The sequence below is a fragment of the Arvicanthis niloticus genome, chromosome 17, assembly GCF_011762505.2.
Source record: "Arvicanthis niloticus isolate mArvNil1 chromosome 17, mArvNil1.pat.X, whole genome shotgun sequence".
Taxonomy (NCBI): Eukaryota; Metazoa; Chordata; class Mammalia; order Rodentia; family Muridae; genus Arvicanthis; species Arvicanthis niloticus.
Window position 1 is genome coordinate 8,648,548 of NC_047674.1, and position 10,737 is coordinate 8,659,284.

Genomic DNA, 10,737 nt, shown 5'->3' on the forward strand with positions numbered 1-10,737 from the left:
TATAAACTTAAATAAAGTCTTCAAATTTGTTTTCCTGGGGCACAAGTTTTAATATTAAAAAATTCCTAACAAGCCAGGATAGCTTGGGAAAATCTGAACTAATTTTCTTCTTCATCCTCCAGAGAAACAGGGCCATTTCATAAAAAGTTTGTTTTCTATATCACTTTAAAAAAATAGGATATAAAGCATTTTAAATCTTTAGCTTTTTAAAGAGAAAACATAGATAATATTTAAGTTCCATGTTTTGCGAAGCAGTTTGTTAGAAGTTAAGAACTTGTTTTAGAGCACAATGCATAGATGATCTAAGATAACATAGTGACCATTTTTGTAAACATTTCTAATTATCTTGTTTTGAAACGGAGAGCTGGGCAGCCCCTGTTGGCCTCTTGCTCTTCTTGCCCAGGAGATATGAACAACAAGCCCAGTGCAGTTAATCAGAAGTTTTTCTCAGCCCTTTGTCCTTCCTTCTGGGACATAATTCACACAAGATTGCTCTACAGTGCTTAATATGAATATAGCAAGGTGTACCAGGAACACTTGACTAGGGAGGGAGGCTCTGGAGGAGAACGTGTGTTCTCACTAGAAATCCTGAATCAGCATCAAGTCACCAATTCTCTTTCCATCTTTCTTCAGATTAGGCTTCAGGAAGCTCAAGCTGCTACCCTGCACTGATGGAGGACCATGTTTTGCTCCTTTTCTTTCTTGCTTTATTGGAATATACTTCTTAACCTGGTTCGAGAACTTTACGGAGAAGAAAAGAGCCCTGCGAAACATGGAAAGTTAGACTTCTCAGGAGCTGATCAGAGCAAGAAAGCTTAAAATATTCTAAATCTCATACCCTGGATGTTTGTTTAGAAGATTGTAAATAAAAGATTTAACACAAAACAGAGGGAAAACAGATATTATTAGATACATTGATATATTGTTTATTTGGATACACACACGCCAAGCTTTGAAGATGAGTGTCCATGTGGACCATCATTACTTCTATAATTTATCCATGTGTGTAACCTAGGGCTGTTGTGGCACAAACAGTTTGATTTTTAAATGGCTGTATGATCCTAGTTAATTTGACACTTATGAGGCAACTTTCCCCCTTGGTCTGCATGTATATTATAGAATTAATGATGGCACAATGAATAGAGCCAGCAAGAAGTCTTAGTGGATACAGGCACTTGTCTAGTAACACAGGTGGCATGAGCTTGATCTAGGAATCAATGGAAAGTTCTCCAAAATTGTCCTCTGACAGCCACATGTACAAATGATCATACATGCGCATGCACACACACCTTTTTTTTTTGTTTAAAAAGTGATTTTTACAATGTCTGATGAATAAACACCAAGTGATTAGTTATGACTATTTAATTTTAATTCACATTGGTATAGTAAGAAATAACTAAATATTTTTATATTTCTTAAAGATAATAATAATGTTTTGGGAAAACTATGTTGTATTAGAAAGAAGTCCAGATAGTTTATATAGATTTTTACACTGCATATAGATTTCTCATTTCATTCGTGTGTGTGTGTGTGTGTGTGTGTGTGTGTGTCTGTGTGTGTGTGCGTGTGTGTGTTCACACAAGTGCACTCTGTTGATCTTAGCATTCAGTTTTACAATTGAAGAACTCTATGGCCAGAAAGTAAATATTGTGTATTAATTAATTGTGTAGTAATGACACATCTAGTGACAGTGTCTTATTTAGGGTTCCTATTGTTGCAATGAAACACCATGACCCAAAGCAAGTTAGGGAGGAAAGGGTTAATTTTGCTTATATGTACACATTGATGTTCATTATTTATAGAAGCCAAGGGTGAAACTCCAACAAAGCAGGTATCTGGAGGCAGAAACTGAGGCTGAGGCCATGAATGCATGCTGTCAAGCTTGGTCTGCTTTTTTATGAAATCCAAGACCTCCAGCCCAGCATTCGGACTACCATCAATGGACTGGACCCTCCTAAATCAATCACTAATTAAGAAAATGCCTTGCAGCTGTGTAGTATCTAATTTTATGTGTCAACTTGACACAAGCTACAGTCATCACAAAAAAAAAATGAGTCTTAGTTGAGGAAGTTTCTCCATTAGGTCCAATTATAATAAGTCATTTTTTTCTCAATTAGTGATCAATGGGGGAAAGGTCCAGCCCATTGTGAGTGGTGCCATCCCTAGACTGGTAGTTCTGAAATTTATAAAATGGCAAGTTGAGCTAACCACAAGGTGCAAGCCAGTAAGCAGCACTCCTTCTTGGCCTCTGCATCAACTCTTGTTTCCAGTTTACTGCCTATTTTGAGTTCCTGTCCTGACTGCCTTCAATGATGAACAGAAATGTGGAAGTGTCAGTTAAATAAACCCTTTCCTCTCCAACTTGCTTTTTGGCCATGGTGTTTTGTCACAGCAATAAAACTCTTAAAAAAAAAAAAATGAGATTCCCTCCATTCAGATAATTTTAGCATGTGTCAAGTTGCCATAGGCTGAGCCAATACATAGGGTTAGTAGAACTCCCCTTAATAATAATCCTTACAGGGTTATTTAACCTTGGATTCTGTGATACGAAAACCCCTCCAAATACGGGGATATCTCTACATTTAATGTCACTCATCCCACAGACACCCCTTTAGAAAGTGAAACAACGGGGATGTTCCGATCCAGGGAAGTAAGTAATTGTGACCATTATTAGCCATCTCGATGATGATCTTCCTTTTACAAGAGCTTGGCATAGCACCCAGTTCTTCATTTATTTGGAGCCTAGCCCCAAGTCATCTCTCCGCTTACTCTAAAACTTACTTAAGGAGCTGACTAATGTGCTGACCTGAAGAACAGACCTGTGCCAGCAGCTCTTTGGGGCTCAGTTAATATAGTACACTATAGTAGCAGTCAGTACAACGTGGAATGGGACAAAGAGGAAGACAAAGCAAGGGAAGTTACCAAGTTAGCAACTGTTTCATGTAATGGCTTTTCAGTCTTTTAAGGATCCCAGTCTCCTATCATAACTGTACAGCTGAGAAAGGGCAAGATGAAGCTTTTGTCCTTGGGTTTTACTCACCATTAATGGAGTTATTCAGGGTTATTATTCTCTGACTACCCTCTATGTTTGCAAAGTCAGATCCTATGGGACTCTCAGAATATAGAATTGAAATGTACTCAGCTATCACTTGGAGCAAGAAATTGTCAATGCAAAGTGAGAACTTCACTGGTTTGTATATTAATGATGAGACAGAGGTAAAACGTAGAGAAATTGAGTTTGGGTGCTAGATAGAATGCAGAGATGACCTCTGGCATTAGATGAAATAAGGTATAGCCCACCACTATAGTAAAGAGTGATTGCATTACCTGCTGGTGTGTCATTTTGCATCAAGTACTTGGAGTTTGTAGAGCCTGTTTATTGTTTCTGTGGCTCAGTTTGAATATCTGAAGATGGAAAATGTCTGTGCTTCTGAGCAAGGATTTTACCATTATTAGGCCTATGGGGCAATCATTGAGTGCCTGCTGCTTGAAAAGTACCTTCCATATAAACCAGTAGAGATGCAAGTTGCAACATCATGCAAATTCATGGTGTTTTTGCATTACTGGAAATCGAATTCTGGTCACCATCAATGCTGGGCAAACATTCTGACACTGAGTTATATTCTCCATCAACACCACATTATTTCAAAAGGACTTTATACAAATTATTTCTGTTGAGCCACTTTGAAATATTTCAGTTTAATGGGACAAGAATTATGTGTCATAAGCAAAGACATTTAACAGAGATCATAATTATTATTTTTTCTTTTAGTCAGGATACCTTGCTTTGGTTCTTAAACCAGGATCATCATCATTTCAGTTGCCTTAATGTGGAAAAAATATTTTATACTGTTGATATGTGTATGTGTGTGCACACACACACTTGGGCATGCACACTAGCTTTACATCTATGTAATAAATATCTTAAAGTAAATAAATGAATAAATGAATCTTTAAAAGGTGAACTCAAAAAGAATTACATGTGGAAGACGTGAGAAATTTAAACTGTGTGTCAATGATACAAATGATATGCCTTAACAATCCTAATGAATTCTCCAAATAATAGAGGAGACAAACCCCAACTGGGCATCATGTCATCAAGTGAAGCTTCTTGTATGGTGTTTTGGCTAATTCCAAATTAATTGTTGGACAAAGAGGTTTCAGGGACATCTCTAAGCAACCCTAGCTATAGCCACAACAATAGGTTTCTCTCCATTAACTGGCAGCAAGAACTCATTGCTGAAGATAACACCCACACAATTCATTGAAATGCTTAACTATTTAAAAAGAACATTAGACCAGTACTATTTATGTTTGAAGTTTGATAAATATACACATTTATCTATGGTTTGGTAACATTTTTAAGAATACTACTACAAACTTACGTGTCATTCTTTTCTTTATTATTTTTATTTTTCATAGTACAAAAATAAAACTCTCTAGGTTCAAAAAGCCTAAATCTATCACAATTATGAGAGCAGATTATAACAAACATTAGAACAACATCTTTGAGAGAACATTTAAGGAAAAGTATAACAATGCTATGAACATATTTGGAAGTCCTTAATCTGTGACCTAAATAAATAGCATATTTTCTTTATATTCTGTTATGAAATCATAGTGATTTCAACTCTCTACATATTTTCTGGGCCCTATGCCAATTCAATTATTATTATTATTATTATTATTATTATTATTATTATTATTATTATTATTATTTGATAAGCATTATAAGAAAAGGGGAAATAATTTTTCTATGCATGAATTGTTTTGAATCAATTTCTCATTGTTTGGCAAATTGACAGACCTGATATCTACATAAACAGGAGATGTGTACAAGAGGTATTACCTGTACTACCTCCCAGTCATCCCCAAATTCTGTGAACATACTTTGTTCTTTCTTGTTGTAAAAGCTGGGTATACATATTTTTTTCTTCATGTGTCTATGCTGTGATTGAAAAATTATTATTTATTCTGGAGGTCTTCTCTTAAATAATTTCTTTTTTCTTGAATTTCTTTTTTATTGGATATTTTATTTATTTACATTTCGGATGTCTTCCCCTTTACCCATTTCCCCTACCTAGAAATCCCCTATCCCATCCCCCATCGTCTTTCTTGCTTTTATACCATTTTAGTTACATGAAAGTATTAAGGTCAGTTCTAGGCTGAGGAACTAGCAGTACAATAGATGCAAATAGTCAAGGAACAAGCAAGACAATAAACAAATAGTAAAAGAACAAGCAAGGCAATAAACAAAATTTTGTGAACACTCCCATGATCATTGTTTCTTTCCAAGGGCTTATCAGGATGACCAAAATATCTCAGCCAACTTTCCTGTCCTAGCCCAAAGTCATTTTCATGTCTGAAGCCTACTTACTTGTTTTAGCCTAAGATTTAGATTCCTGCCTGAAATGACTTCTTTATTACAGCCTAAGATTTAGATTCCTGCCTGAAATTATTTCTTTGTTCTAGCCTAATGTCAGGTTCCTGCCTGAAGCCTACTTCCTTGTCCTTGGACAATGTAATATTCCTGCCAAGCAGCCCATTTCCTTGTCCTTGGCCCATGTCAGATTCTTGCCAAGCAGCCCCAAAAGCTCTCTGCCTCTCCCCCTTTTTATTTCATAAACAAGACTGAGACTTTCTTAAGTCATTCTGTCAAGAATGCCTTTTTTACTCATCATGGAATATGTATTATTAAAAGCAATGCACTTCTGTCTTAGGTTGGTAAGGCTCTGTGCAGAATCTTACCCTCCTTGGCTTGTCAGCCTGTTAATTTAATAGCTCTGTCTGAGCATCTATTTTCACTTCTTCTGAAAAAAGCTTGCACTTACTAGAAGTGAGTGAGGCTTTAAGAAGAAGCAAGAGTATAGTAGATTTGAGTATTGTTGTTATAACAGCTTTAATTACATTAATTGCTAGCACCACTGCTTCTGCAATTGATTTGACACAGGAAGTTAAGACAGCTACTTTTGTTAACCATTTAGCAAAAAATATGTTACTAATGTGTTGAAAATATAAGAGGATTTAGATAGGCATTTGGAACAATGGATTGATGCTCTTTATCCTATTCAAATTATTGAAAGAAGGTTCAGAATTTAAGAGTAAGTTACCATCTCGAGTATCATGCCAAATACCATTGGGTTCGTGTTAGCTCTAAAATTTACAGTGGTAGTCATTATAATTAGGAAAAAGTTTAAAGACACTTGCAGTGTATTTGGCATAATTTTAACACCTCTCTGGATTTTTTTAACTCTGCATAATGAGCTTATGAATTCAAAGAATGCTGCTCTGCTGAGTGTTGATGTGGTAGATACTACTGATAAAATTAACCATGGCCTGAGGTCAGTATTTCTATTTTGGTCAAGCTTTCAGGATGGCATTTATACCTTGATCATGGTAGCCCTTTTTGTCTTGAAAATAATTTTATTGCTGTCCATTGTATCAAAGCTTGCCTTTAACAATGTTAAATATGTTGGCATCCAAAGTACCTGGCTTAAATAATTTCTGAGAGAATCTTTTTAGTTTCTAACCTAGATAAGACTTCCTTGTGCATACTTACAAAGTATCTTGTGATTTACATTTGTAGTACACTTACAAGTTCAATTAGTCTTTGAGTTTTGTTTGTATTTATGTCTTCTCCATTAGAATGTGAATTGGGAGACCCCTGACTTAAACAAGTCCAGCATGCTACTGCAGACATTAAAGTTTTATTGGCACTCAGTCTTGCTCATTAAATATTTTCCATTTTATTTTATTATTGCAAGTCTGCATTCATGTGTATATAGTGTTTGTAGATATGTTCCTGTGTGTACACATGTACATGTCAATGTGTGTGTATTTTTTGACATCAGATATTTTTTCCATCCCTTTGTACCTTATTTCTTGAGTCAAGTTTCTCAATGAACCTGGATCTCACTGATTCACATGGATTGGATGACCAGTAAGTTCCAGGAATATGCCTGTCTCTGTATTCCTAGTGAGCGGGAGGGTGGCAACCAGCTTCACCAAGCCTATTCCATGGGTGTTTGGAATCTGAACATAAGTCAACATTCTTGTAAGGAAGGATTTTAGTAAATAGGCAATCTTTCCAATGCCACAGTCACATATTGTGGGGAGCCGACAGAAGGCGGCTATCATCCTTGCAGCCATCTTGAGCCATATACCCTGAAAAGAGACTTGATTACATTAGCCTACAACAGCTGAGCATACTCTGATAACATCTTGCTTTAGATACCCAGGATTTTCCCTTGGGTGTGTGAGACACTTGGGTGTGTGAGGCGAGGGGCAGACAGGAGAGTTCAGAACAATTTGGAGGATCAGAGAGTGAGACACTTTGAAGAGTACAACTTACAGAACAACTTGGAGTTAGTTATTAGACATTAGTACAACTTGGAGTCAGTAGGAATTAGGTACTTGGAAGAAATAACTTGGAACTTGGAGGCACTAGGGACTAGGAACTAGGGATTAGGAACTCAAGACTTGGGTCTTGGAGAGAAGAAGAGAGACTGAAGAATAAATGGGATTGAATCACACTCTGTCTGGTCTCTATTCCTTGAGCCCGTCCTCACTCTTTCTCTTGCTGAACCCCGACCCACAGACAGGAGCTGCTTGGGGCAGTGTGAGCTAACAAGTTAGTCCCCAAGGCTTTTGGCAGTGCAGGTTCCAACATTGATAGAGCAGACATTTTTGCCCCCAAACGTGGGGTAGTGCAGTTCTCAACATTTCTGGCCCCCAACTTGGGGCAGCTCAGACCGCAACAACATATTTTCTGTAGCTGACTTCTGCTATGATGGTTGTAGACTTGAGTGTCTGTGACAGATAAAAATACCCATGGAATTACAAAAGTAGTACAAAAAAGTCTCATCTTATTTTCCTGTCATGTCAGGTACCATTGTAGTCCAGAAGCTTTGATATTAGAATGTTTGTGTCTTCATCACCTTTACTGATAATTCACCAAGACAGTAATCTTTCAGCTTTACCTACTACTGAAGAGTTTCTATCAACGGTGCTATAGTGTATATGTGGGGGCTTATTAAATATTAATATATATATATATATATATATATATATATATATATATATATATGCTTCATATTCCATAAATGGAAATAGTTACAATTCACACTGTTTTCTTGCTATTATGAGTCTAAGGAAATGTCTGCTGTCTTCTCAAAGTTTACCAAAGGATGCTTTCTTGTAAAGGACTTGAGGACAGAGAAAGTACTGAGCTGTATGTGCACATATATGTATCCATGTGCAGTGTACATTATGAGGCTCTAGCAGGATGATCAAAATTAAAGACCACTTTTTAACACATTGGTGAATGCCAGGAATTGGTTTAATCAATTGGTGGAAAGACTCAGAAATTAAACAGGAAGAGTGAGGGACTTAAGAACCTAACAAGGTTAAGCATGGACACTATATTTATTCTGAAAAAAAAAGGGAGAAAACAGTGTTCCTGATAATTGAAAAGAGAGAGAGATTCAATCCATTGATGAAGAATTAGCTATTTCAGAGGAACTGAAAAGGAAAAAAATAGACATTTTATTAGTCTGTTATTATTAGTTATATTATTAATTTGTTATTAGCCTATTAGTCTGTTTTATTAGTCTACTTTTATTGCACAATTCTTTAGGCTGAGTATCTAAAAACAGTGAAGTTTATACTTATAGTTTTGGGTGCTGAGAGTTCACCCACAGGTGGCTATGTTTGGAACCGTTGCCTATGGCACAATATGGTGGAGAGTGTCGTGGTGAAAGTGAATTCAAGACAGAAAGACAACTTCTGAAATAGGAGGCCTAAGAATAGAATGACCCAGTTTTGCTCTGCTTGTAACAACATGCTCTTACAAGAACACACTCTATGATTAAAAAAAATAGTTCTCTGAAATGACAATGCCATACAATAACCTATATATGTATTTGTAGTTCCTACTTGTTAAAGATCCATACCATTAAGTTAATTCTGGTATCTTCTCAGTGTAGAAAAAAAAACCCACCACCACCAACAAAAATCTATCATGTCACTCTTTTAGAAACACATTACAAATTACAAATTACAGAGGAATAAAATGTTTACTCTGGTTTCTTTCTTATTCCCACATTCACATGGTGTAAACTTTGCTGGATGAAAAGCATACCATACAAGCTCATGTTAACATGAATGGGGCTCTTAGCTCCTCCCTGTTCCAGAGATAGCCACATCTGCAGTGTTAGCCTCTTCCCATGTACACAATGTTGAAGGTCAGAGTAAATGGATTTGGCCATATTAGGTACCTGGTTATCAGGGCTACCTTCTCATGTGGCAAAGTAGAGATTGTTGAAATCAATGACCCCTTCACTGGCCTCAACTACATGGTCTAAATGTTCCAATATGACTCTACTCATGGCAAGTTCAATGGCACAGTCAAGGGTGAGAATAGAAAGTTTATCATCAATGGGAAGCCCATCACCATCTTCCAGGAATGAGATCTTACTAGTATCAAATGGGGTAATGCTGGTACTTAGTATGTCATGGAGTCTACTGGAATCTTCACCACCATGGAGAAGACCAGAGCCCACTTGAAGGCTGTGCCCAAAAGGGTCATAATATCTGCTCTTTCTGCCAATGCTCCCATGTTTGTGATGCATAAGAAGTATGACAATTCACTTAAGATTGTCAGCAACATTTCCTGGACCACCAATGCCTTAATACCCCATGGCCAAGGTCATCCATGACAACTTTGGCATTATGAAAGGACTCATGACCATAGTCCATGCCATCACTGTCAGAAGATTATGGATGGCCCCTCTGGAAAGCTGTGGTATGATGACCATGGGACTACCCAGAACACCATTGCTGCATCCACTGGTGCTGCCAAGGCTGTTCATCCCAGACCTGAAGGGGAAGTTCCCTGGCGTAGCCTTCTGTGTTTCTACTGCTAATGTATCCATCATGGATCTGTCATGTTGTCTGGAGAAACCTGACAAGTATAATGACATCAAGAATGTGGTGAAGCAGACATCTGAAGCCCTTTTATATTTTTGGTTGTAAGCCTAGCTTTTAACTACTGAGCCATCTCTCCAGTCCCTGACAGCTCTCTAAAATGTCATCCTGGGCTACATTGAGAACAAGGTTGTCTCCTGTGACTTTAACAGTAATTCCCACACCTTTGATGCTGGAGCTGGCTTTGCTGTCAATGACATCTTTCTAAAGGTCATTTTCTGGTATTACAATGAGTATGGCTACATCAACAGGGTGGAAGACCTCATGTCCTACATGGCATCCAACCATGTAAGAAACCCTGGACGACCAAACTCAGCAAAGAGATTGAGAACAAGAGAGAGCATCTCAGTTACTAAGGAGTTCCTGTTCCAACCTGGCCCCCAACACTGAGCATCTGTCTCACAGTTTCCATCTTACACCACCATAAAACAAGAGGGTCAAGGGAGACATACTCTTTTGAACACCATCTAAAAAGTTGGATGCATCCCTTCCACAAAAAATGAAGAGCCAATGTATAAAAAGAATGACAGGATAATGCATCATTCAATGTCACAGAGAACTGGTCCATAGCTGTCAATCATATCTTTAATTTGTCGTTCCATTAACCATTCAAAAATTTTTATTTCAGCTTAAGACACATAACGACAATTGCTTTCATATACTCTAGGTCTTCCAAAGAGATTTAAAAAAAAAGTTTTCTAAAAAGGCAGGCTGTCATGATCTGGGTTTCCTGAAACTCTTTCTACTTGTGGA

General features: G+C 37.3%; 1 pseudogene; it reads left to right on the top strand.

The window, feature by feature from the left end:
• The first annotated feature begins 9,233 nt into the window (after nucleotides 1-9,233).
• Nucleotides 9,234-10,374, top strand: LOC117722714 (glyceraldehyde-3-phosphate dehydrogenase pseudogene; annotated as a pseudogene).
• The last annotated feature ends 363 nt before the right edge of the window (nucleotides 10,375-10,737 follow it).